The following is a 27293-nucleotide window of genomic DNA, read 5'->3' on the forward strand; positions in this document are numbered from 1 at the left end:
GAAAATTGCATTTAGAAGTGTTCCCAATTGCATTCAGGAGTTGCGCCCAATAGCCTCTCTGAGGCAAATTGCATTTAGAAGTGATCCCAATTGCATTTGATATTGTGCCCATTAGCATTTGATATTGTGCCCATTAGCCTCTCTAAGAAAAATTGCATTTTGAACCGTTCCCAATTGCATTCAGGAGTGGCGCCCAATAGCCTCTCTGAAGAAAGTTGCATTTAGAAGTGTTCTCAAGTGCATTCAGTAGTGTGCCCAACTGTATTTAACAGTGCTCCCAATTGCATTTAGGTATTGTGCCCATTAGCCTCTCTGAGGAAAGTTGCATGTAGAAGTATTCACAATTGCATCTAGCTGTGTTCCCACATTTAGGTATTGTGCCCATTAGCCTCTCTGAGGAAAGTTGCATGTAGAAGTATTCACAATTGCATCTAGCTGTGTTCCCAACTGCATCCTGAAGCTGCGCCCAATAGCCTCTCGCAGGAAAGTTGCATTTAGAAGTGTTCCAAATTGCGTCTAGAATAGCCTCTCACCTAATCCCAATTGCATTTAGTAAGTGATCCCAATTGCATTCTGAAGTTACGCCCATTAGCCTCTCTAATGAAAATTGCATCTAGAAGTGTCCTCAATTACATTTAATAATGTTCCCAATTGCATCCAGGTGTTGTGCCCAATAGTCTCTCTGAGGTAAATTGCATTTAGAAGTGTTCTCAATTGCATCCAGGAGTCGTGCCCAATAGCCCCTCGCAGGAAAGTTGCATTTAGAAGTGTTCTCAAGTGCACTCAGTAGTGTTCCCAACTGCATTTAATAGTGTTCCCAATTGCATTTAGGTGTTGGGCCCAATAGCCTCTCTGAGGAAAACTCCAATTAGAAGTATTCCCAATTGCATTCAGGTGCTGTGCCCAATAGTCCCCCTGAGGAAAATTGCATGTAGAAGTGTCCCCAATTGCATTTAGGAGTTGCGCCCAATAGCCTTGAGTAGTGCTCCCAATTACATTAAGTATTGTTACCAATTGCATTTAAGAGTTGCGCCCAATGCGTCTAGAAGTGTTCCCAATACCATTTAGTAGTGTTCGCAACTGCATTTAATAGTGCTCCCAATTGCATTTAGGTGCTGCGCTCAATAGCCTCTCTGAGGAAAGTTGCATCCTAGAAGTGTTCCTAATACCAGTTAATAGTATTCGCAACTGCATTTAATAGTGCTCCCAATTGCATTTAGGTGTTGCGCCCAATAGCCTCTCTGAAGAAAGCTGCATTTAGAAGTGTCCCCAATTGCATTTAGTAGTCTTCCCAACTGCATTTATGTGCTGTGCCAAAAGCCTCTCTAAGAAAACAGCATTTAGAAGTGTTCCCAATTGCATTTCTGAAGCTGCCCCCAATAGCCTCTCTAAGAAACTGGCATTTAGAATTGTTCCCGAAACTACAATTAGAAACTGCACCCGATAACCTCTCTGAAAAAGTTAAATTTTAGTAGTGTTCCGAATTGCATTCATTAAGTATTACACTCCTATAGCCTACGTGCGTATGTAGAAGTTGTGCCCAATAACCCCTCTAAGAAGTCTCTCTGAGACTAACAACCTAATACCCCTTCTAAGCAAATAAAATCTTGAAGCTGTCCGAATATCCTCCCTGGCGACAGAGGAACCTAGAAAGGTACCCAACAAACTAAAATAATCTCTGTTTAAAACTCTAGCTAGTAAGCACCAAATAAATCTAATACCTTCTTGAGCAGTCGAACCCTGAAGTGTGCCTAAGATATCACATCTCATGGTGTGGGAGGGGTCTCGGGATTGGAATGGGGAGGAGTTGATATCACATCCCATGTTATAGGAAGGATCTCAGGTTTGAGCAGTTGAACCCTGAAGTGTCATCACCGACCTTAGAACTACAATCAGAAAACCCTCCTAAACCAATCTTAAAACTCGCACCAATCATGAGTGCACCCACTCCACCAGAATCAGTCAGAAACACCACCCATGGACCACCCCCACTCTCCGATCTGTCTCCCGTCCCCTCCCGCCACACCCAAACCCCCCCACCCTATCTCGCACCCCCTGCTTTTCCCCTCTCCAAACACCAAGCAAGGGGGGCACGATGGCGAGCCACCCACCCCAAGACCACTCATCCTCTGAACCTCACCCCGACCCACCAGAATTACCCATACCCGCTCCCCTCTCTATCATACCTGACACACCCCACCCTGCAACCACCCAACTCCCGCCCTACCCTTATACCCCTGCCACCATCCCCACTCGACCTCACCCCTTCCCCTCCCTAAAAACTGCACGGCTAGCCCTAGCAAGAACCGAAGCTGCCTCCCACTCACCCTCCGACCCCCCCACTCTCTCCCACACACCAGTCGCAGCAAGGAAACTAAAGAGGAAACGTTCCTGGTCCCCCTCAATCTCACAGCACTCCTCGCCCCCCCTATCTCGACCAACCACATCTATCCCGCAATCCCCCCTCTCCCCCGCGGCCTCCCCCCACCTGAAACCCCTCTCCCTCGATTTCTCATCAGCTGCAACTGAAACTCCTTACCGTCAACATCCCTCTTTCAAATCCCCCTTCCAAAACCCGACCATGCTATCACATGCAGCCTCCCAACCCCTCCCGAAGCCTGCCAATCTCTCTGCTCGCCCACTATTCCCATCCATCATCACCCAACCTACCCTCCCCCCCAAACCCTCCACCACTGTACCCTCCCCCCCCACCACCAAGATCATCCCCGACTGCCGATGTGAACTGCATCCTATTTAACGCCCGATCAATAGCAAAAAACAGACACTCCATCTTTGACCTCCTCACCTCTGACAAACCAGACCTAGTTTTCATCACTGAAACCTGGTTCTCTGACGACTTCGGCCCAATCGCCAACGAAGCCTTTCCCCCCAACTACTCCCTCATCCCACTGAACCGTCCGTCCAGGGGAGGAGGGCTAGCATTCGTCTTCAAATCTCTCTTCCGCGCCTCAATCATCAATAACCAACCCTCCATTCCATCCTGCGAATCTCTCCTTGTTAAACTATCCCTCTCACCATCGCTCTCACATAGCTTCCTAATAATCTACAGGCCCCCAGGCTACGATAGACACTTCGCAAATAACCTTTGTGACTCTATCGCCACCCTCCAACTAAACCATCCCAACCTCACCCTTCTTGGAGACTTCAACATATGGCTCGACATCCCCACCAACCCTATGACATACTCCCTGGTTGACGGATTAGATGCAATTAACCTCCAACCCCACATAAACGGACCAACCCACTATAAAGGACACACTCTCGATGCCATCTTTAGCTCCAACAACCTGATTCAGCTAATGCCGCCCACCCCTATCATCTGGTCTGATCACTACATTCTCTCTTTCACCATCCACTCACCCGAACCCCTCCCCCTGCTCGTATCCGAACCTCCGAATATAGGCAAATGCTGGAAGAAACTAATAATCACCCCAGACCTAGCCGAGGTTCTCCTCTAGTCTCCACCACCATCCTGCCCTCTCAACAACCATCTCACCCCTGAGGCCCTTGATTCATGGCTTAGCGCATCTCTAATGCGCCTCACCCCCCCTGCAAACCATCAATCCGCCGTGGCCCTTTCCCCAGATGGTTCACTCCTGAGCTGAAGACCACTAAACGACTATACAAACACCTAGAACGCAAATGGCATAAAGAGAAAACCCATGAGAGCAGGACCACCTTAGCCCGACACCTGTATCGGTACAAAGCCGAAATCCGGAAAACAAAAAAGGCCCACTACAACTCCCGAATCCTAAACTGCAAAAACCCAAGTAAAGAACTCCACAAAATTATCTCAGAATTCACCAAACCAGCTTGTAACACAACCATCCCGACCGCATCGCAATCACTCTGTGACTCACTCTCCCTCCACTTCTACTCCACTGCTATAGAAAGGACAAATACTCTAACCTCCAAACTAGCACTCTTACAGCCACTAGACAATCCTCAGCCCTTACCACCCAACCCATCAGCTACAACCTCCACGCAACCAACGTTCGACTCCTTCAGTCCATTAACAACAGAACAGTTTCTCAAACTCCTATCTGCCCGCAAACCATCCGGATCACCATTGGACCCATGCCCAGCCACTACCCTTAAAGAAATCTTTGCCTCCACCTGTGCAGGAGAACACGCAAGATCTATCATAAATGCTTCCCTCTCTTCCGGTACCTTTCCAGACGCATTCAAATTGGCGCACGTCAAACCCCTGATTAAAAAACCCTCGCTCGACCCGCTTGAGCCCAAAAACTACCGCCCCATATCAAACACCAGGTTCCTCGCCAAACTCATTGATCGAACCGCCTACTCTCAACTTAACGCCTTTGTTGAAGCCAACAAACTCCTAGACCCCGCCCAATCAGGCTTCAGAACTTGTCACGGAACTGAAACCACCCTAACCTCTATCTGGGACGACCTTAAAATGACTGCTGACTCCGGGGATGCGCCGCACTAATCCTTCTCGACCTATCAGCCGCCTTTGACACGATCAATCACTCAATACTCCTTGATCGCCTCCACTCCCTAGGAATACGTGGAACCGCCCTCAAATGGATAGCCTCATTCCTCAAGGACAGGCACCAAATAACGACACTCTCCAACTTTACCTCCCAAGCCCGACCAGTTGACACAGGAGTCCCACAAGGAGCGTGTCTATCTGCCCTCCTCTTCAATCTCTACCTGATTACCCTCCCACCGATAATTCGTGCACACAACACCCTATGTTACAATTACGCCGCTGACACACAACTAATTCTAAAATTCTTGAACACGAATCCTAACTCACGACCTGACCTGGCATCCTGCCTCCTTAACATTGAACGCTGGATGACCCAAAACCACCTCCTGTTAAACCCCTCCAAAACAGAAATCATGGTGTGCGGCAACCCAGATCTTCTCCCGCACCCTCTACCCTGGCCAACCGCCATGGGCAACTCACCGATACCCTCCAACACAGTGAAAAATCTTGGATGCACCCTAGACTCTGACCTAACACTCTCGCGCCAAGTCAACAATGTCTCAAAGTCCTGCCTCTACCACCTCAAAAACCTTAGGCGCATCTTTCCATATCTATGATTTCCTAACAGAGTCTCTGCGGTACAATCAATCGTCATCTCACGGCTGGACTACGGCAACCCCCTATACCTCGGAATCCATGCCTACCAAATGAACAAACTTCAAAGAGCACAAAACGCGGCGGCCAAAGTGTTACTTGCGCTTGGTCCAAGAGACCACGTATCCCCAGCCCTCAAGACACTCCACTGGCTTCCAGTAGCCTGTAGGGTAGCTTTCAAAACCCTATGCCTCACCTATCGAGCAGTACATAAAACTGGACCGCAATATCTTCAAGAAAAACTAATAGCTTATCACCCCACTCGCACCCTCAGATCAAGCACAGCCGGCCTCCTAGTAATTCCTAAGACAAACTCAGTCAGGTTAGGTGGAGCATCATTCTCAGCCCTAGCCCCAACCCTGTGGAACTCTCTCCCACCCCACATCAGGCTAACCGAGGAGCTAACAGCTTTCAGCAAACTACTGAAAACCTGGCTCTTTCCCTAAAACCAACCGGTTCCGTTCTAGCATCATCAAAATAACACCGACCCAGCGAAGCACCTAAAGCAAAACCAAAAGCAAAAAAAAAAAAAAAAAAATACGGATTGTATCAAATATTCAGAAAAGAAATTAAAGCGAGTAATGTAGATGTAAACAGTGAAGTCAATAACACGAATTGACCACTGGATAAAAGAAAAATAGAGCATGGACGAGCTTGGAAAGACGATGAGTGTGGTGAACGGATGATTGAGAAGGTCGAATGAATAAAGATGATTCTAGACAAGTATAAATGAATGTGGAGGATGAAAGCGGTTGACCGGTGGGTCTGGCAGACGGTTGGGTCTGGAGACCCGATAAATAATACGAGCAAAATCGATGGGGATGACGGATGAGTATGTAAACCAATTGACTGTAGAAAGCGGTCCGAGTATGAAGAGCGGCTATGTGTAGAAAGTGGAGGAAGGTGGAGAATTGGAAGAGCATGCAGAGCGAAGGAGCTTGTTGAGCGAAGAGAGCATACAGAGCAGAAGAACGTGAAGAGCAGATGCGCGTAATGAATAGAGAAAAGTATCAGCGACTGAATGGGGGAGCGACAGGGTGTGGAAGAGCGGAAGAATGTCGAAAGCGGAGGAATGTGTAGGGTGAGAGGCCGGAAGTGGGAGACCGACTGAGTACCGACGAGTGGAATGCGCGTGGAAGATGAACGCTGCTGACAGATGATTACAGAGGGCGGATGACTGTGGAAGGCGGATGACTGTGGAAGGCGGATGACTGTGGAAGGCGGATGACTGTGGAAGGCGGATAACGGTAGAGGGCGGATGACTGTGGAGGGCAGATGACTGTGGAGGGCGAATGACTGCGGAGTGCGAGTGATTGCGGAGGGCGGATGATTACGGAGTGCGGATGATTACGGAGTGCGGGTGACTGTGGAGGGCGGATGACTGTTGAGGGCAGATGACTGTGGAGGGCGGATGACTGTGGAGGGCGGATGACTATGGAGGACGAATGACTGTAGAGGGCGGATGACTGTAGTGAGCGGATGACTGGGTAGGGCGGACGACTGGGCAGGGCAGATGACTGCGGAGGGTGTGTGCCTGTGGAGGGTGTATGCCTGTCGAAGATGACTGTGGAGGGCGGATGTCCGTTGGAAAGCGGTAATCTGTGGAGAGCGGATGACGGTGGAAAACGGATGACGGTGGAGGGCGGATGACGGTGGAGGGCGGATGACGGTGGAGGGCGGATGACTGTGGAGGGCACATGACTGTGGAGGGCAGATGACTGTGGAGGGCAGATGACTGTGGAGGGCAGATGACTGTGGAGGGCTGATGACTGTGGAGGGCTGATGACTGTGGAGGGCGGATGACCGTGGAAGACAGATAACTGGGGAAGGCGGACGACTGTGGAGGGCGAATGTCTTTGGAAAATGGGTATGGATGGCGGAAGACTGTGGAGAGCGGTTGCCTGGGGAAGATGAGTGTGGAGGGCGGATGCCTGTGGAAGGCGGATGACCATGGAGGGCGGATGACCGTGGAGGGCGGATGACTGTGGAAGGCGGATGACTGAGGAGGGCGGATGACTGTGGAGGGCGGATGACTGTGGAGGGCGGATGACTGTGGAGGGCGGATAACTGTGGAGGGCGGACGACTGTGGAGGGCGGATACCTTTGGAAGATGAGTGTGGATGGCGGTTGACCGTGGAAGGCGGATGACTATGGAGGGCGGATGACTATGGAGGGCGAATGACTGTAGAGGACGGATGAATGTGGAGGGCGGATGACTACGGAGGGCGGACGACTGCGGAGGGCGGACGACTGCGGAGGGCGGACGGCTGCGGAGGGCGGACAGCTGCGGAGGACGGATGACTGCGGAGGGCGGATGACTGCGGAGGGCGGATGACTGCGGAGGGCGGATGACTGCGGAGGGCGGACGACTGCGGAGGGCAGACGACTGTGGAGGGCGGACGACTGCGGAGGGCGGACGACTGCGGAGGGCGGATGACTGCGGAGGGCGGATGACTGCGGAGGGCGGTGAGCGTACAAAGCGAACGAATATGAAGAGCCAATAAATGTGGTGGACAGACAAATGTGGAGAACACATGAATGTAGAATGCGGCTGAATGAATATGGAGAACACATGAATGTAGAAAACGGTTGAGTGTAATGAATTTAGAAGTATTCCCAATAGCCTCGCTGAAAAATTGATTTTATAGTGCGCCCAGTAGCCTCTCTGTAGAAAATTGAATTTAGATACGAGTCCAATATCTTCTGTGAAAGCTGCATTTAGAAGTGCTGAAGAAATGAATTTAGAAGTGTTCCCAATAGACTCTGTATGGAAAATTGTACTTAGAAGTTCGCCCAGTTCCCTCTCTGGGAAAGTTGCATTTAGAAATTTGCACACTGAAAGAGCATATGACCCATCACACCACACCCCACGCTTACTCTCTCCTTACATCACCACTCAACTAGAACACAGAGATACTATGACACCATTCGGTATAACTGTTCTCATACGAACATCCACCGCTTACTCCACATCATTCTATGTAAACACTGCTGGTCCCACACCCCCAGCCAGGCGTTTTTTTCCTCAGGCCTAACGCAGCCACATCCGTTCCGGATAAATCCTGCCAGAACGAACACATTCTCCTGATCTCTCAACCACCACACCTACCGATAAGAAGCAGCTATTACACGTGTACCGCACAAGCTGCACACATATCCGGTGCTCACACGCACCTTTTGACTCTCCCTACTCTCTCTACTGATCTGAAGTTCGGTTCCCAAGGGCGTTCAACCTACCAGCGCCTTCAGACCATACCAATGGTATATAAGGCGCTATATAAGTGCAAAATAACAATAACAATAACAATAACACCCTATAGGCCCACCAGAAACCTGAGATCAGCAATGCTCTCCTCCTCATCGAATAGGGTGCTCTTCTTTCTCAGCCCAAGCTTACGCTATCTGGAACTCAATTCCATTTACCATCAGTTGCATGGTGGATCATCTTGCTTTCTGTTAGGCTCTCAAGACCTGGCTCTTCCTTTCTGCATCCTGGCTGACCTAGTCCACCTCCTGGGTGAATTATCACCCCAAACAAGGACACCTGATTAGTGACCTGATGAGTCACATGATGAGACAACAACGTGGTACCTAGTTTTCCCAGAAAGGATTCAAGTCAGCCCTTATGATAGGCTCTGCTAGATCTCATGTTAACTAGATATCAGCCTATCTGCACTGGTATGTCTTGGCACTGCATCACAATGGAACACAGCTGTGTCCCTCCTGGGGCACAGCGACCCACCTGCATACATCTGCAACAATCACTACTCGACTTTACAACAAATCACCACTTCTAATAGAATGCAGCTGAGTACCATGAAAAAAAGGTGTCCAGCTGTACACATAATCAATCTCCTCAACTCTCCTACTCTCCTGATAGCCTATCACAGCATCCACACACCACTCTGATTTCCATGGGCTGCTATCTGTGACCTAGCGACCTCCTACCTACAGTCTCACACCTCGCACGTCACGTCGGTCCTACAAAGTTCTCTGAAGGGCATTCATCTCTCAGCGCTTTGAGGCCAAACCGATGGCAGAAGGCGCTATACAAATGCCATATAACATAATATATAACAAACTCTCATTACGAGGTCGGCTACCAGCAGGTTGTCGCTAACCTTGTAACACCATTCCCACCACCTGACACCACATGCGTGTGGCCCAGGATGTCAGTCGGCAGAAACTGTAAGTCTCCATTGGGGACACGGAAGCACCGGCACTGTTGCTAATGGTGCCAGTGCTTCCGTGAAAACAATGCCTGCAGGGGCTGGTGCTCACGGGCTGCCGAGAGCACCGGCCCCAATAGGCATTCTCGTAGTCTGGCAGTCCGGAAATGGTGCCGGTATGTTGCTACCGGCATCCTTATTTCCAGACCAGCAGACTTCTAATGAGGCCCATTCTCTTGAATTTGCTGCATTCTTTGGTTGGGAGCTTCTCCTCTTAATCTGAACCCGACGGTTTTCAGATCACGGATTCTCTGTATATGTTTGGTGGAGACCATCAGGAAGGGACACACGCATACTGAAAATATTTATCTTTTCGCGACTACCACTTACTCTGAGATACTTGCACCTCCCAAAAGATTGCCAGACGAATGGTTTTCCGGGGGAGGTAGACTGTGTGCGGTCAGAGCTGGAAAGAGAACCCAGAATCGTTACGGTTTCACTGTCAGCAGAACCGTCATGATGCTGCACTGACTCAATGTGAAGTTTGGAGCGAGATTCCAATCAAATCCCTGCACTTGGAAAAGTGGAGTGGACTGGAGTAAGGTGACCCAGAGAGGACAGAATTAGGGTGTTAAATGGTATTTGATTACCAAACAAAAAACTAAATGAAAATAGTATACATTCATTCTGTTTAGTTGGTCCTGGTATTGTTCCTCCGAAAAAGAAGGTATGCCTTTATGACTGCTTTTAAATTATACTAACGAGGCCAAAAACAACAAATAGAAAATAAAGATGACTTTGAGGATATAAGATTCCAATTGCAGTGGCAAATCGGAAGAGGTCAGAAAAATCACGCCATGAACGTAATAAAAATGGAAGTTGCAGAATGCACGTGCGAGGGAGAGTCACTTTGAACATGGGAATAATTCAACAACTGTAATGACGGAGAGCGAATAAATAGGTGTCCATATTCCAGCTACATCTATTCCTGGAAAGATAAGCAAAGCAGCCTGAAAAGAAATCATTTTTAGATAAAGTCAAGCTGCAAAAGGTGAATTAGAAGGGCATTTATATTCCTAGCACACCGTCCTCCCTGGCAGAGATGTATGTGGCAATTAAAGGGCTCAATGCCGACAACTATCCAGGTCCTCATGGACTTAAGCACGATTGCAGCAATGTGATGCAGGACTAGACAAGCCCAGGCTCGCCGCGCTATTTGGATGCGAGGAAAGCAGGCACATCTCATAACCGTGCAAGCAGGAAGGATAGTCATTTTTCACAGCGAGCATATGGACAATGATACGAATAATTCATGTTACCAACATGTCCTATACATTAAGTGTTGATTGCACTGTCCTAGATAATTGAAGATAGGAAATGATCAATAGTGGCAATTTTGATGTCATACGTTCAGACTCGTTGTTGCAGACAAACAATAGCAAGCATTGGCAAAGCCCACAGGTTTGGCTTTTGTATATCTTGGCATCAGCATTTTTCTGGCACTGACATAACGTACTACATGGCCATTAGATGGCTGCATTTAGCAAATGGTGTTAATAGCTGGCCATATTATGGCAGAGCTTGACAAAGGAATATCTAGTGTTGGTACAAAAACCACAATTGTTGGCTTTGCCAATACCTGTTTTAACAGGGATTCGGTCGGGGCTCAAGTCCTAAAAAAAGAAGTTGGGGGACTCATTAAAATAGGAGTTGAATATGTCCTCACCTCGAATTAGCATAACTAGGTACCCACTTGTACCCTCCAATTGAGCCCTTAATTCAGTGGAAGGAGCACAGGCAAGGGCATGCATACAATGTTTCAAATCACGTGGCAGAAGACACACATGGTAAGGGCATTTTTATGAAACCAGTAGCTGGTCCATAGCTGGAGTTAGGAAATTATGTTTCAGAAGGCTGCTCAGACAGCACAGACGTAGGTCAAAGAGATAACAGGGCGAGTTTTAGACGGCGATGGTTAGGTAGTGGCAGTGTGAGAAACCTGAGGGTATTCTCCAAGGAAGACCTTGGGAAACTCTTATTCAGGTGGCTAGGGAAGGGCTGGCACTCTCAGATCCAAACCCTATGGGTGGACGAGTGAGGGAGGATCACCTGAGTTGGGGAGCCCGAGGTTATGCTTGACAGAATGCCCCAGGAGAGACAGATTGTCCTACCAGGGACAAAATCCCTGAGGCTTTTTTTAGCTATTCCACATCTACTTCCCTTTCTCCCAAAGAAGCTCCCTTAATAAAATCCAACCACCCCTATACATCTGGTAAACCAGCTAGGAGCCAAAACCAGGATACCCTCGAAAACCACAACTCCCAGAAACCTTATTTTCCTGGTTTCCACCGAAATACTCTCCCTGTTCATTTCATGCTAATAATAGAAAAATGTTTACTGACATGTTCCAACCCAAGGGTCAGACAAAGTCAGGCAATTGACCAGAGTCACACACACCTGACAGCCCTTCCCTTTCCTCACAAGGATAAAAGGTGGAGCCTGACAGCATACCTCGAGCAAGGCAGATTGCACAAAGAGAGAGCTAACTCAGCATGGCAGTTCAAGAGGAGGAGAAAGATGGCGCAAATTGAGAGGGTGCCAAGGAGAGATGCGACCTTGCAAGGAATTGTAAGACCGTGAACAATAGCCAGCGTGTGTTTCAGGAGAAGTTAACAGTACACAGTGCCCTCCTCCGCTGAAAACCGAGCTAGGGAGAGATGCTTTCCCCCTTGGTACCGGCATTGACTCCAGAGACAAGGAAAGCAGAGCGGTTCTTCACAGTCGGTGAGTCGAGGGGAGAACCGATAAGAAACCCAACTGTGTTGACCGAAAGTAGCAAAGTGCTAATTAAAGTACAAAGAACTATTGATACACAAGGGGAAAGACAGCTAAAGGGGAGTCTGGCACCATGTGGGTTCTCACTCGAGAAACTCTAGGTGATTATCTTTTTGTTAAAACTCCCTTTGGGAGAAAGGCCAGAATGGGGTCAAAGTGGTCATAGTAAAATCCTCTGTACAGTCGAAAGCCTTGACCGGCGGATGATTGTGAAGTTAAGGGAAGCAAATCGTAATTGTATTTGAAATGTTGGCAAGAGTGAACTCGACCGAGGGATTCCGATAAAGAAGGGGCAAAGCCAAAAGTCCAGATTAACAGTGTGTTGACAAGAGTGAACCCGGAAGAGGTTTGGGCACAGTGAACTGTTTGAAAAGACATTAAGATTTGTGAATGTCACAGATGAGATTGTGTTAAAAGCCATAGTGAACCCGGCAGAGGGAGGCCAAAAGTCAAGAAGCATCTGAGCCCAGAAGATGGGGATCCAGGAGTGCAAAGCCATCACTCATCGACCGTGAATGCAACAGAGAAAATCTTTGAATACATGCCAGAGTGAACCCGGCGGAGGGAGGCTGATAAGCGAGAGAGGGTTCTGAGCCTGCAAGAGGGGGATCCAGGTGTGAAGAGGTGTCACCCAAATATAATCAAAGAAGAACTTTGGAACTTTTGTTCAACTTTTGTTTTGGTTTGTTGAACCTATCAGGCACTCGGACACGAGAAAATTTAATTACCGAAGGTCCTGACATCATTACAAACTTTTTTTAAATCTGAGGCCGGAAGAGGCGGATCCAGCGTGAAAAGGCATAACCTAACTTGCAAGCAGAAAGGAACTTTTGTTTATTCATTTTGAAGACATCATGTCCTCGGAGGCAAGGGACTTTTTGTAGAAAAGAGACTTAACAACTGAAGGCCCAAAATAAGCTGAGAGTGGAACTGTTGGCTCTTGCTGGGGAGGCTCAAGCATGTACTGTGCTCATGAGTCCCACCTTGTCCTATTCTCAAAACATGGGGAAGGGAGACCCTGACTACCGCATCCTGACTTATTCTTTGTGAACACATCTTTATTTCCCATGAACCTTATCCCACACGCTTTGTTGTATTTAGTGTAAGGATTGGCAATCAGTTTATCGGTAGTATAGGCTATTTTATTTGACAAGATGCCACTAGGATTGCTTTATTTTGTTTGATGTTTGTAGCTTGCTCCCATCTTAAATTTAGGTTTAGAGCAGGTGCTTTTGCAATCCGCATTTACAGTTTAATAAACAGCCTTGAACTGTGATCACTTGTGTCTTTCTTTACTGTTGCCACCATGAGTTCCTTATAGCGGGAAGTGCCATGAGGACTAGCATGGCCCAGGGAAGTCAATGGGTAGGTAAAAAGTATAAAGAAATCCCTTGGGTGGTGTGTTTCTCCTCTCATCCCATCTCTTTTGCTATATTACAATCCAATGACAGTAGCTTTGGTTTAGAGTCAGTGATAATATGCCAACTAGGAGCGAAAACTAATAATGAGGAAATAAATGTATTTTATAACAAAGTTCAAAAAGAAAAACGTTGGGTATACTCCTCCAACCTTGATTTTCCTGGAACATTAGAAAATAAAATAAATCTCTGAGCTCTTGCAGAGGGGTGGTTGCTTTGCATTTTCTGATGCCATTCCTGTGGACCAGGGCGATCTGCAGGCCGGTTTTTGAAGTCGTGTCATTTGCTTCTGAAATCAACTTTTTTAAACTGTTCCAAAGGTAAACAAGACTGAAAGTGCCACAACAAGTCCATTGCTCCAATCTACGTGCATACTTCAATGAGGGGCACACTGGTCCGAGATGCCATTTTGAATGGAATGTCCATATGAAGAATTGCCACCTGACAAGAGTGGAGAAGCCCTGATTTTTCTATTTTAATTAATAATAAATTGATCCTTAACAGACCCCCCTTTCAGAAAGCTCCATCATAGTTTGCACTAGTGCCCTCCTGCATCAGTCTACTGATCTGAAATCCCTGCTATATAGTGGCAAAGGTTGCAGGTGTCCAATTTGTCAGTACAGATAGAGTTTGCGTTTAAATCTGCACCTCTGATCATCCAAAACCAAAACAATTAGGATGGCTGGGTAATCTCTAATGATACAGCATGCCTGGGGTTTTAGACAGTGACTGATCACAGAATTATTTCAGCCATATCAGATTTGTATCACACACATGCCAACACTGTGAGCTCAAGGAAGCACTGGAAAGGCTATGAGGACATTATGTTATTGTTATGTTATGTTATTGGGCATTTGTATGGCACCTTTTAACATTGATATGATTCCAAAGCGCTGTGGGTTGAACGCCCTTTGGGACTGCAGTCAGGGCCAGTGGAGAGAGTAATGTAGTCAAATGTACTTGGGTGCACTCAGTATGTGTGCAGCCAGTGTACAACAGGTGGTTTGTATTTGCATGCTAGTGCTTGGTATGGTGCAATGGTTGTGTAAGATCAGTATAGTGTGTTCGCCAAGACCAATGGAATTGGGTATCTGCATTCTGGCGGCACTGGAGTTTGTGAATGAGAATATGTATGCAGCTAAGCCAATTTCGAGGGGTATAGCTGTGTTCTAAAGACTGTTGAGGTGCACGTGGAGGTGTATGAGTATGTGTGCCACTAAACCAAAATAATCGAGGGGTGTAGCTGTAGTCTATTGTTTGTTGGTGCAGAGGAAAGAGTTAACATAATGGTGTGATTGAGGGTCTGTTTGCATTCCAGGTGGTTGTCCTGTTCCTGTTGAGCTTCCAGTGCCTGTCGGGGGATGGCATCTCCCCTTGGGTTTGAGCTGTAAGACTAAGGTCCAACCTCTGTATTGTTGGGTCAAATTGCTTTGGCAAAGACTGATGGGTGGTGACAGGCAGATCTGTCCTGACTCATGTCTTTACTGTATAGGTTCTAGAGGCATCCTTGGTCGGTAGTTTGGCTAAATGAATTCCCTGATAGGTAGTTCTACTAAATAAATTCCCAGATAGTTGGGATTAGCAAAGAATAAGTGCTAGAATGGTCCTCTGTATATAGCTCTGTACAGGGATTTTCAGATCTGTAGGGTTAGCAAGCAAGGACATTTCCTTGACCGATAGCATAGTGCATAATTGCATGGCATTGATCAAGCTTATTGAGTGCAAGTAGTCTTTGGATTATGAGTCTTGCACAATCGGTCCAGATTATTGGAGATAGATATCTCTAGGCCTCAGAGCGTACAGTATTCCAGGCAGAAGAGGGCAATGATTCAATTCCGTCATGTACATGGGTGCTACTACGATTCGGGTTTCAGGTCTGGGGCAAAGGCTCCAGGTAATGGGGGTAGTTATCGTCTGGCCTGAGAGTCTTTAGAAAAGATCTGTATTGAGAGGGATACCACACCATTTCTTGGTCATGGTGGTGAGTTGAGTGTTCACAGCAATCAATTTTTAGGCAAAGAGCTATGTTTTGAGTGCCTTCCGAAAAGCCATGTAGTCTTTGCTGTGTCTAATGCAGGGAGGCAGTGAGTGCCACAAAGTTGGTGCCAGGATTGAGTAGGCCGTCCCTCCGAACCTGGCTGAATTGATTTTGTGGACCACTAGGAGGAGGGCAGTGCTTGACCTTAGGGTGCGAGTTGGGTGGTAAGGCTGAATCTTTTCTTGTAGGAATTTGTGTCCTTCTTTGTGCACTGCTCGGTGGTTAATACCTAGGAATTTGAAGGTGGCCCTGCATCAAATTGGGAGCTGGTGTATGCTGCGGAGAGAAGGTGAGATGTGGTCCCTTCGTCCCAATGCAAGAAGCAGTCTGGCAGCCAGGTTTTATACTCTTTGGAGCTTGTTTAGCTGGTAGGCCGTGCACCCAGGTAGAGGTTGTTTGCATAATCAATTCTGGACATGATAATTGACATAATTGCAGCCAGTCTGTTGGGGTAGCTGAGATACGGGAAGATACACCTCAGGAGCCTAAGGTGGAAATGATAGGATTTGGATGCATTGTTGGTGTGGTGAAACAGAATTAGTTCAGAGTCCATTGTGCAGCTGAGGATTTTGACAGTGTTGGTTGTCCGGGGGGTGGGGCAAGTGAGGGTGGCCAGGGAGTTGGCTGGGGAAAAAGATCAGTTTTGCTACATACCATGATCTCTGTTTTACTAGGGTTCAGAAGGAAATGGCTAGTCGTCATCCTGCAGTCAATGTCTGTGAGACATGATGCTAGGGTCTGGTGAGGGTAGGTGGTCGATTTAGGAATTCTCAAAATGATTTGTGTGTCTTCTGCATATTTATAGCAGACAAGGCATTGTGAGTGGATGATCATGGACAGGGGTGTTATGTGAAGGTTGAAGAGAAGGGGAGAGAGACAGGCGCCTTGGGATACTCCAGTGTTTACTGGGCATGCAGAGGAGACAAAAGGGGGGAGATGGGTGATTTGCTGTCTATCAGTGAGGAATGAGGTGATCCATGTTAGTGCTGAATGTCGTATTCCTAGGGAGTGCAGTCTGTCAAGGAGTATCATGTGCTTAATGGTTTCAAACGCTGCAGAGAGGTCACGAAGAATAAGTACTGGGCATCCTTCTGAGTCTGCTTTTACTTTTGAGGTCATCCCAGATACAGATCAGCGTGGTTTCTGTTCCACGGCGCGGACGGAAACCTGATTGCGCCGACTCTAGGAGATTCTTAGATTCCATGAAACCATTGAGCTGTGAGTATGCAGTGCGGTTGATGAGTTTTGCCAGGAATCGGGTGTTTTAAATGGGACTGTAGTTGATTGGTAGGAGAGGGTCGAGGGATGCTTTTTTAAGCAGAGGTTTGACATGCACAGTTTTGAAGGATTTTGGCAAGTTGACAGAGGTGAGGGAATCAATAAGATTGGACCTTGCCAATTCTCCTGTACAGGTGAAGGTGAAGATTTTTGTGAGGCGAGAGGCAGGTCAAGGATCGAGGCGGGAGTCAGAGGGTCGGCTGATGGACAGTAGTTTCACAAACTCCTCACTCGAGATAGCGTGGAAAGAGCAGAAAGAAGGGTTCTCGGGGGGCAGGATGGTTGGATCTGCTAGAGCCGGTGCTGGGTGGGTGGACAGGATGGAGAGTTTGGCGTTGAGGGTGGACGTCTTTCCTAGAGCTGTTTTGTGGAAGTGTTCAGATAGGGAGTAACAGAGCATTTGTGAGGAGGTAGTTGGGGCCACAGTGCTGGGTGGGTTCAGGAATTCTTTGATGATCCTGTGGAGATCTTTGCTGCCGCTACTACAGTTCAGGATCCTTTTATTATAATAGGCTTTTTTGGCATTTCGGATCTCTGATTTGCAGTTTCTGAGGTGGTTGACGAGTGCTGATTTGCTTTGAGCGGCTCTGGAAGCTCACCAATTGCGCTCATGGTAGCAGCTATGGGTTTTTAGAGTCTTCAGTTCGGGTCGAAGCATTTGGGGGTAGGTCCTTTGAGGGAGGGAGCGAACCTGGAAGGTGTTAGGAGAATGAGAGAGTTGTTAAGCCAGGAGTCGAAGAGCTCTATGGGTAAGGGTCTAGCTGTGGTCAAGTGAGGGGAGGGCGCTTAGCAGCATCTCTGCCAGGTCAGGTAGTACCTTGACCTTGTTCCAGCACTTGAACTGAGATGTAGGGGTAGATGATGGCTTGGGGGGTGGTGGTGGTGTGAGGAGATGAAAGGTATGGCAAAGTGATCTGTCCAGATGAGGGGTTGGGGGGTAGACATGGAGATGAGGTCAGAAGAGCTGACATTGGCATTAAGGGCGTGGCCAGCAGTATGTGTGGGTCCTCTGATATGCTTGGTGAGGTTGACTGCCTCTAGGCTGTTAAACAGCTAGAGGAACTTAGTTAGAATGTCTGTCTCTGCTCAGCCAGAGAAAATGTTGGGCAGAAAGAATGTTGGGCAGAAATAATGTTGGGCAACACCTCTCCAGCCCAGAAAAATCCCAGCATGATTTCCCTGCAGAGCAAAGCTTCAAAAAGCAGTCTATTGTTCTACTCTTCTAACATTCTATCTTGCCTGCTGTATGCTGCTGAGATGTGGGGCATGACATTTAAAATGATCTTAATAAGTTTGAAGAGAACATTTTAAGACAGCTATTAAGATTGCCTACATTTTCATCATGTGAGTATATCTTATTAGAATGTAACTTAAGATATGCCAGCGATATTTTAGAATACAAATTGGCTATGCTATTTGTGCAATTGAGCTCTCTTAATAATACTTTTATAGTGGAACTGATGAAAGTATTCACTGAGGTAGACAATTACCACACTTAAGGTCGATCAATTCACTATGTTTGATGTATGTCAGATGGGTAGAAGAGAATTCTTTCACATGGCTTTATCACTCTCATGCTAAAGTTAAAGGTCTACGTAAAATGTTGATTTACACTAGCGCTAAAGAAGGAGACATGATTAACTTAGCTACTAAGACTAATAGTGGTCTATTTTTAGTATACTGCTCTACTGATGCAAAAAAGAAAACAAATATCAATATGCGTTTCCTCATTGTACTACTGGTAGATGCTATTTATTGTTTAAATGTAATAAGCAAGATACAATGGAAATCCTAGGAGCGAAATTTGGGATTACAAGAAATTTGAGGCAATGTAGACTGTGTGGTACTGAGAATATTGAAAATGCCAAACATTTTATGTGCCACTGTGATGGTCTCAATCAGCTGCGTCACAAGTATTTGAAAAGATATGATAACACCAGCATGATGGACAATATTGACGTGATATGGCAAATTTTGTTAGACGGTAATGATGTGAATCTCATTTGCAATATGAGGACATTTTATGAGCTAATTTTAACTATTTTAAAAGAACTGTATTTTGTTATTACGTTTTTATAAATGACATATGTATCGATGTATATATGTTTTTATGAATTGTATGTTTGTCATATGTAAAACCATTTGTTGGCTAAATGCATATTAAAACAAATAAATAAACAAACAAATAAATAAATAAATACATAAATAAATAAATAAATAAATAAATAAATAAGTAGAAAGGCACACCGTCAACAGAAGGAGCAGCCTCACACCAGTACCAAAAGGGCTTTTGAAAATGCAGACATAGGAAGTGGGCAGAGTTAGGACAGTCAGACAGAGCATAAGGGTTGGGGGAAGACTTTCTTTGTCTTGGTTTTCCATGGGATTGTCTTTCCTTCCTGCCTTCTATACTTCCTGTAGAGCAAAGCACTTTGAGTATGATGCAGGAAGGCAAAAGTCACTTGTTGAATTGACAGGGTTTGGACCCCTTAAAGCAGGCTTACTTTTTCAATTATGGGAGAAAGTATGCCTTTAGAAGGAAGGGGACTCCCACTCCTTCCTTGATTGATCTTGAACTCTTAATATATTTGTTTGGAGTCAACTACGTTTGAATGTCTTGAAACCATCATGACCCACTGGACTGCTTTTGGCACTTTGTCAAACTTCTTTGAACTACTGTTTTGCATTAATCAAACTGGGTCAACACTAAATCGTAACAGCAGGGCACTTCACCTGTTCAGCTCAAACACTGGCTTGCCGCTGCGAACAACTTTGAACTGCCGCATCTTGGAACAACACATTGAACCATCAAGGTCACAGCATTGAACCACACTGGATCTCGACTCAAACCGCTCACAGTATCGTGCCACTTGCTGACTCCACCCAGCGGTAACCATTGTATTGAATGGCACATGGACCCAGCCTGATGGGCTCACTGAACTGCATTGCTTGAAAGCCGCTTTCAAACTGCATGGAGATCCACTTCAAACCGACTTGACTTATCCAAAACTGGTTTGAACCATGAAGACAGCATCTCGAGGCCTGGTTTGATGTAATCAAACTGCATTGTAGTAGATTCAGGTACTTTTGATAGGACCAACTCACCTAGAGCTGCTTTGTGGGACAAAAGAGACTGATAGGTCACCCATTTTGACCTTTTTCTACATATCTTTTCAAGTGATTGTGTTTCAATTTCTTGTCTTTCACCTGAACCCTTAGACCCCTTTACTCAAGGTAACACGTCGTACTATGAATGTGACAGAGAATAACTTCTAAAAGTATGCAAAAAGACTGACTCAGGAAGTTGGCAAATAACACTATTTTATTAACAATTATCTAAAACAGGGAGTACAATGGACATCGACGGACGTCACAAAGTATGATCTCAGCGATTCTTGCAAATAAATCACACCTTTATAGCAACAACTCATCATTCATGACATCACACTATGTGGCAAATTAAGAAAACCGAAATGGGATTGTGGTTGGCTCAAGGGGAACATCTAAGTATACTTCTATAGAGGCTGAGATTGTGATAGGGTCTCTATAGTCAGGTGGGTCACTCATGCCCTCCCTTTGTGCAAGTCATCTTCAACAATAATTAGAAACACAACACCACATAGGCTCTTAAACTATAAGGCTCGTCATTATATGGCCCTCTATAATTGGGTGGCACGCTTGTACCCTTCTGGAACATTCAATCCTCTAGCAGCACATAAGCTGGTACCCCAGGTGATGGTGGGTGGACTTGACCTTATCTTCCCACCCAATTAGCCTGCCATCTCTCATCACTCATGCCGTCTACCATTCACATTGTCTTTGAACGTGGCCTTGCAGTAGCTCCTCATCTCTGGGAATATATGGGAGTATGATGCCTTGCTATCTCCAGTCTGGTGCACCATGCTTTTCATCTATGTTCATCCTCAACTCATGTGATAGCGTGAATGTGCTCATATTATAGCATTTATCTGTCTTTAATGAAGAAACTTGGCATCCATTGTGTTCCCTCTTTGCAACTTTAACAAGTGATGCCTTGGCTCTCAAGTGAACTGTTCTTCACACGCTGATTCTTGGCTGCTTCCAGTCTTGGAAATCAAGCCAGACAGCCTCTCTGATCTTGCTTCAAATTCAAGCCTATTCTTTTCTGTGACACACGTAGCTTCAAATCCATCTTCCTTCATGAAGATTTGCTTACTAAAATATGTCATCGAATGTCCAGAACTCTATATACATATATGATGGAGGCACCACCTGGAGTCTATATACTATCTATAGCCAGCCTTATGAATACTTAGTCTATGTGTGTTACAGCATCTGCAGAGTTAATGAATGGCTTGCATTTTCTTCAGTGTTCTTCACACTCCTGCAACCTTAGTTCCACACATGAAAGTTTTTTCGATTGTTTACTTTGCCATCAGATTCTATATCACCTATTCATTCTCTTCTCTGGTCATCCTTCACAGTGCGTCATTCTCATTCTTCATGACGTCACCCGCTTCTCCTTTTCACATTGTCACACTTCTTCAGGCGCTTTTCTCAGGAGATCATCACCTTTTCGAGGATACTTCACATAGGATATTCATAATGGATACCTCATCTCAAAGAATCTTTGCGGTATAGTTATCGTTACTGGTGTTGCACTTGTCGCAATTTCCGGTTTCCAATGTGTAGGTAGAATAGGGGTGGGACATCCTGTAGAGGCATTCGGCTGCTCCTCTACACTCCCCTTCTATATTACCCCTAGTGCTTGCAACATTTACATTCTGCACATTCCTTGTTTTTGTTAGCGTTTTTCTGGTACAGTTAAATTGAAAATTGGTGTGTTTAATTAAAGTTTATATATTTGTACATAACTTTGATTTGGCATTCCTTTATTCTGGACCATTATATTATTGCTGTTTGGGTTGCTACTGTTATCACATTCACACCCCTCCTAAGAGTTTAGCCAGCTTTTGGCCCATGTTACCACAAAAGGCAAAGGAGGTATATCTCTTGACAGTGCCTTTTTTACCATTATGATTGGGATCACTGTTGGTAGATAGTAGTGTGAGGGCTGAGTAGGTTGTTTACCCACTACTCATCCTTGTTCTCCTGGAAGGCAGATGTCATTTCATCACAGTTGGCCCTTGACCTTCGACAGAAATAGCAGAACGTTCAATGTAGATTCTACTATTCTCAGGTCAGAATGGGCATTACAGACACTGACATCTGTTTGGGATGTGGTAGTCTTTCTGGCTCCTGGTTTCTGCAGGTGAGAACTTGTTGGGTTTCTGGCATGACATGTTAGATCAGGTAGATCTGGTGTTAGATCTAGAAGTATGGAAGGAGCTGATCAGTTCTATGATACTTATTTTGTTCTAAAGTCCTATTTCAGACACATACATAAGCCACAGCTAGCCCTGTGCTGGAGGCGGAGAGTGTGAGTTGGGAGGATACAGTGCCTGAATCCACCTCACGTGCCTTGCATGTCAATGTGGTACCACCATCTGTCACACGATGTGAGAGTCCCTCAGCAGCTTTGCTGGATTTCTAGGATTTTTTTATTCACCTGGTAAGAGTGTGAGCCTTCTTTTTCCCACTCTTACAGTGTTTTGCTGTGTGTGTTTACCATTTTTGTGTTCATAGACTGTGGATCCTCACCTACCCCATAGGCATCATCTTTTTACTGTGTGTTACACAGCCCCTTCAGTGCAGTGACACAGTGTTCTCTTTTTCAGACTTCCTAACTCAGACTCCATTTTCTGCACTGACTACTGTCTCCCAGAACATGTAAAGTTGCCATTGAATGTATTAGTCTTTTTAAACTCACAGACCCAGTACAAACTATCTTACTTAGAGTTCTGGAAAGGGTTAATATTTATCCCTTTTTGTCTGTTTCTCATGGAACATTGTTTTGTTCCCTTTTCATTAATATTTGGCTGGTGGCAGTCGTAACTGCCCCATTTTTCCTACCGCGCTTATTTTAAATAACCGTGGTATTGTTTTAGGCTATATTAGTATCCTCGAACTTAAACCCGCCGGACCATTTACGTTTTTATACGGTTCCAGCTGGGATTATTCACCATTTCTTTTTGAAAAATCTTTCTTGTGTTTTACTCTGCGCGCCAAACCAGGTTTGGTTCCTTTGTTCGCTGTCCTTTCGCAGGCTTCTGCACAGAGGCCCTCCTTAGGCGCCTGAATGTCTGAGGGGGACAGGATGTGAGGGAGGGGTTTGAGACTCCCTGTACAGGGTCTCCTTGGAGACCCATGTCGCACTCAGGTATGATTAGCTGTGGTGACTGACCCGGCGGGACAGCCACCTTGCTGTGTGATTGACAGCCAGGCTGTGTGAAGGGGGGGAAAACTGCATAGAAAGCAAGTCTCCGGGACTGAGAAGGCAGAGTCGCCACTGGATCGAGAGAACCGAAGAAAAGCTGACAGAAAAGGGACCTCTACCACGACTGAACCTCCCGGTGAAGCCCTGCTGCGGGTCCGAATCTCCAAACTTTGACGACAGGGAAGATCTGCAAGGAATCTTCTCCCCTTGAGCTGGTGGGAACAACCAGTTTGCCAAACTGCAAGCCAGGCCTCCCTCCTCTGGTCGAATTTGCTGTGCACAGCTACAGTGAACTGGATAGCCAGGAGGAACGGAGCCTACTTGGGGTTTAAGGAGCGCACCTTTTAGTCATCGGTTTCCTCCGCTGCTGGTTTCTTCCCTGGGCAGTGCAGAACCCTCCGGTCTTCCTCCTTCTTGTCAGTCCGACAGGCGCTTCTGGAACCGTGAACCTGCAGGACCTGCCAGGAATGTCTGCCTCAGCTACAGCTTTCTTCTGCTCTAAAGGTACCGTGCTATCCCGGTTGTTCGTTTCGTCCAACCGCAGTGAACGCGTGTGAAATCCTTTGCCAGTCTGAGGAATTGTCCTTCTCTATTCTTTAAAGTTTTCGTCCAACAAACTTCGTTCTGAACTCTTGACAAAAACGTAACCGCGAACTACCCTGAACTGTGTGATCCTCTGCAAAGACTTTGGTCCATTGACTTTGGCCCTGGCCTCTTGATTCGATTACGTCACTGTAGTTCCTTTTTCTAGATTGCCCTGATTACTTACTTATTGGTGCTGATCAACTTTTGTCTAACTTTGTCTTTTCCTCCCTTTTAAATTACTGGAGTGCCAGTTTGCTCACATTTCATTGTGAACCTAACTTGTCCAGAATCTATTGGATGTGGTGTAGCATATTAGAATCATGATTTTTCAACTGCTTGATAATAGGGAAATGTTTAATAACTGATGTGTAAATAAATGTATATTCTTTTACTCAGAAACCTTGAGTCAGTGTTTGTTTGAATCATAGTAATTGCTGTCCTTTGTGTAACTATTGATACTGCTCACTTTACTCTTGAGATAAGTCTGGCTGCTCAGCCATCATACCACTTTACTTTAGGCTTGCACCAATGGTGAATTTTTACTGTCACTTGTAGTCCTAATTGTGTGTGGTGTTTCCAAAGGGTACTGCATATAATTCTGCCTAACACTGGTGTACAGCGGTGAGGATCAAGTATAGTGATTACACTTAGAGTGCTGCTATTACCTTGGATCATCCACCCACAAAGCTAAACATCACTAAAAAGCAATATTAATCATGTATGATATGGAAAGCTACAGTCAGGATACCCTCCTTAGTTACACTGTGGAGTATCTGAAAAATCTGTGTAGAGAAAGGAATCTCTCTGTTAAAGGCAAGAAGTCTGAATTGATTGAAAGACTGTTAGAGAAACAAAGTCTGGAGGGTGGGTCTGAAATACCTAACCCCTCACCAAATGTGGAAAATTATGAGGATTATAATGTGTCTATTATTGATGAGTTAGATGAGGCAAATGTGTCCCACGATGTAGGCCTTACTGCTCCTTTACCTGCTCAGCAACCTCAACCTTTGTCCACTGGGACCCCTACAGGTCCTAAACTCAGTCCGGAACTCATTGCTCTAGAAAAGATGAGGCTTGAATTGGAATTTAAACGTTTAAATGCTGAAAATGAACAAAAGAATCAAGAACTTAAGCTCAGAGAAATGGAGATGAACCATGCCTTAGAAATGAAAAGGTTTTCTATTGAAAATGCTTTTCTCCCAGAGTCGGGGGAGAAGGATAGGATGGATTATGAGTGTGTGTAGCTAGTTTTAATTGGTAGATTTGGGAAGACCCCTCCCGGTACCTTAAAAGCTTTAGGACCATCAAAAAGCATGATGGTACCCCTTGGGCTACCTGGGTATGTGAATCTTTGAAAATCCTAGATGGTTGGGTTAAGGGTTACAGATTATACACTTATGAAGGTATGAGAAATCTTGTTATGTTGGAGTCAATTTATGATGTCTGCTCTCCTGAGCTCAGACAGCACTTGGCTGATTCTAAAGAGATAGATCCAATGAAGTTAGCTAAGGCTGCTGATTTATTGGTTGCCAACAGGGCTACTCACAAGGATTCTGGGGCAACTCAGAAGAAGGATGAGGGAAAGCAGCCAAAGAAAGATAACAAGGAGAATTCTAATACCTCCAATCCAGAAGAGGGCCACAAACAGCAACATAAGAGTAAACCACAAGGGAAACCGAATCAGGCTAGTGCACCATCTGGAACCAAACCAGATGGAGGTCAGAACAAACCCCATTCATCAAGACATTTGGGGATTTTATGTTTGTGGGTAAACTGACCATGTAAAAGGGGATCCCATATGTAAGGATAAACCTTCAGGGGTCCACACTGTCTCATTAGCCTTCTCCCCAGAGGAAGAAGAACATATGGCAATTGGCATTGGTACATATGGCAATTGGAACCTTTCACCTACTGGCTGATGAACCCATGAGAGTCTCAGCTAGTGTTTCTTAAATGTCCCTGGGCTTGCGGGAACAACAGAATTTAGATGTCTATAATTCCATCCCAGATAATACTAAAGAGTATTATAAAGATAGTGTTCTTGTGAATGGCCAGGAGACTCCTGCCATCAGAGACACTGGAGCCAGCATAACTGTGGTGGATGAATCATTTTTCAAAGTGGAGGATGTTGCTAAGGCACCCAAACGCCTCACCAAGTTAGCTGGAGGCCCTGTGCAAATGCTTCCCCAGTTACCAGCTCTCATCCAGTGTAATGATATGACTGTCAAAACACATGCTAGTGTGCAGAGTGAAGTGCCCGGGAGAGTCCTGTTGGATAATGACCTGAAAATTCGTGGAGTTGTGTCTGGTACCCCCAGGCTTCCCAGTAAAAGGAAACAGGAGCTCACTAGGCATGCAAGGGAGAGGACCTTGAGAGGCTCTGCAGAGGAGTTGATAGAGGAAACTGTCACTCCCACTCCACAGAGGTTGCTCACTGCTATTTCTGGAAAGAAAGAGGCAAAGGGAAAACCCAAGACTTCCAGGAAAAGACAGACAGCACCTCTGTGCTACCATCCAGGACATCCCCAAGATTGTCCAAGGTCACACCTGTGACTCCTCCACCTGCTGAGGCAGAGTGTGAAGTACAACCCTGTGTGGTTGATCCAGTTTCTGAAGAGTCAGACCTGGAGGAAGACACTGTTTTGGTTGGAGATCTTGACCCTGTTGACCATCCTGAGCTGCAGTCCTTTCTGGCAGAAGGTGGACCCAACAGGGAAGACTTCAGCATAGGACAAAGAGAGTGTCCTACTCTCGAATGTCTTCGACAACAGGCTGCTTCTCAACTTGATGGGCAAGAAGTTGGAAAGCATAGGTTGAGCTGGGAAGATGGCTCTTCTACAGTGAACCGACTGAGTCTATTCCTGTGGACTGCAAACGAATTGTAATGCCCCTAGCAAAAAGACTCCAGTTCCTACAGTTGGCCCATGAGATACCTTTGGCTGGTCATTTGAGTTTCAAAAAGACCAAGGAAAGGCTCTCCCTGTACTTCTACTGGCCTAACATGGGTTCAGAAGTTGACAAATTCTGTAGGAGCTGTCACACTTGCCAAACCTCTGGCAAGTGTGGAGTCAAGAATGTGGTACCCCTGGTGCCTCTCCCAGTGGTGGGAGCTATTTTCGAAAGGGTGGGCATCAATATTGTTGGTCCACTTGACCCTCCCACTTTTTCAGGAAACAGGTTTATCTTGGTTGTAGTAGATCATGCTACTAGGTATCCTGAAGCGATACCTATGAGGACTGTTACGGCTCAGGCTGTGGTTAAGGCTCTACTTGGTATTTTTACGAGACTAGGGTTTCCTAAGGAAGTGATATCCGACAGGGGATCCAATTTTATGTCCCACTACATGTGTAAGCCACATGGAAAAACTGTAGTGGCACTTACAGGTTCTCTACTGCCTACCATCCCAGACAAATGGACTGGTAGAGAGGTTTAATTGTACTATGAAGAGCATGATAGGTGCTTTAGAGGAACCACTTAAAAGAAAGTGGGACCTTCTACTGCCATGCATTCTCTTTGCTTATAG

Source organism: Ambystoma mexicanum, chromosome 1q (assembly GCF_040938575.1).
Source record: "Ambystoma mexicanum isolate Mex_15411 chromosome 1q, UKY_AmexF1_1, whole genome shotgun sequence".
In the NCBI taxonomy this organism is placed as follows: Eukaryota; Metazoa; Chordata; class Amphibia; order Caudata; family Ambystomatidae; genus Ambystoma; species Ambystoma mexicanum.